General features: G+C 32.5%; 1 long non-coding RNA gene across 1 annotated transcript in view; it reads left to right on the plus strand.

The window, feature by feature from the left end:
- LOC108372030 (uncharacterized) overlaps positions 1 to 1,460 on the plus strand; it is a 12,188-nt gene extending 10,728 nt beyond the window's left edge. Inside the window, exon 2 of the long non-coding RNA XR_001848804.1 lies at positions 480 to 1,460. This is a non-coding gene — a long non-coding RNA (uncharacterized LOC108372030). The remainder of the gene's footprint in view (positions 1 to 479) is intronic.
- Positions 1,461 to 2,026: the final 566 nt, after the last annotated feature.

Below are 2,026 nucleotides of genomic sequence, written 5' to 3' on the forward strand. Positions count from 1 at the left end.
AATTTAATCAAATGATTAATCGCTGCCATCCCTAGTCATGGAAGTTGTGAAAAGTGAGGTGGAAAGTGTTCCTAATTAGCACTACCTGGCGACCTACTGAGTTCATGTTTTCCAGTGATTTCCCCTGATCTAGCCCGCCAAATGGGCTCGCTTGCCCGTATGAGCAAAAGAGCCACTACGGGCAAATGTGCCCATGCCTGATGTAAAGCATAACTTTTATTTCTAAACTATAAATGATGGAAATATCTAATAAGCGCTACCATGTTCAAATGTCGAATTAGAACCTAGTTTGCATTGATTCATTTACGAAGTCAGCCAAAATAAACTGATTATAAGTGTATGCACTGTACATAATTTGTAAAGCGTTAAAAGTGGTCAGGTCTTTCATGTCATGTAATGCATTATAAATATTAGTAAAATTAATTATCATTTAATTGCTTAAAATAATATTATCAAGATTAATAAATTTTTTATTTCAGGAGTCAAACGCATAAGTATTGTTTGATAGTAAAAAGCGCATTACACTATATCATATGGAATAAATCCATAGTAATTGTATAAACTCAACATCAGCGACGGGGGAACTTCAACCTATCAGTAGGTGTTACTGGAGAATTGAAAGGAAAAAAATCAGAACATAAAATCATTAATGGAAAAAATTAATATACATTGGAAGATACATGTTATTATGTTATCTTATAAATACCCATGCGCATAATATTACGCTTACTTCGTTCATAAGAAAATAAAAATAAAAATAATGTTACTCATACATTTTAGAAATCAATCACATAATACGAGTTCTAAAACAGCATTAGAATTAATAGCTAAGGATACTATTGAAGGTGTTTATTTATTATTTAAAATTGCCATAAGAATACAAATTGTTTATAATTGGTTGCATAAATTCATATTTGTATTTATTTGGTAAGTTATATTTATAAAATAATTCATTCCATTACCAATAGAAAATTTTTTTATTATATGTATGCATGAAGCCAAATAATTAACTGTTTAAGCATAAGAATGTGCCGTCCAAGTATTTTATTTCAATGTTTAACTATTTATTCTGCTTTAATCATCATTATGTTACACTTATACATACAAATACATGTATAAAAATCTATTGAATTTCTCAGCTGAATAGTTATAACACATAAGTCGCTAACGATTTAAGCTTCTGCAGAGTTTTGTAAGCTTTTAGGATGTGAAACTAACCTTAAATATACTCATATTTCTTAAAAGTAATGACAACAGTTTTCACTCCCATTTAAATGTACAAACTGTTAAGATGCATAAGGCTTAAGTTTAATAATTATTTGAAAATTTAATTGATGTATCCTGATAGTTACCCAACCAAATATATCGCAATATTTTCCAATTTCGTTCACGAAAATATGTGAAAACACCAAATGAATTATAACTTGTACAATTTATACACTATAAATAAACAAAAAAAAATATATATTAACGACTTTGAATTGTCAGATGTGAAATCGGCCATGGCCTCGATTGTTGTGGTTGAACTAGACGTTTTCGTGGTAGTTCTTGGTCGGGTTTCGTTATGCAGCATCGGCTCCGCATCCCTCGGCCCAGGGCAGGCGAGACAAACCCTGAACCAGAAACTGATACCTGCTGCGTATGCCAGAGAAGTGTGCAGCTTAAATTCACTTCAGTTAGGTTCAATACCTGCAATTGATGAAGTCACTTAAAACCCTGCTCAGGCTTCAGAATACATAGAGAATAGATAACTACATGTGTGGCCCGTGTTGCTCAAACCAAACGACCAGCAACTATCAAGGCTCTTGTTGCACAGCAGCACAACCGCAAAAATCTGCTGCTACGCTGCGCTGCTACTTGATACCCATTTTGTGCCCATAATTTAAAAAACTAGTATATTTACAAGAATTCAGGTACACAGGGCTTTGAGGTCGCTGAATTCGAATCTGAAGTAAAATAACAAAAAAAAAAATAACAAAATGGCCGATCCTGTATGGCGCCTAAAATCTTAAAGAAAATAATTTAT

Source organism: Rhagoletis zephyria, unplaced genomic scaffold, assembly GCF_001687245.7.
Source record: "Rhagoletis zephyria isolate East Lansing unplaced genomic scaffold, Rhagoletis_zephyria_1.1 Rzeph_scaffold_05380, whole genome shotgun sequence".
Classification (NCBI taxonomy): Eukaryota; Metazoa; Arthropoda; class Insecta; order Diptera; family Tephritidae; genus Rhagoletis; species Rhagoletis zephyria.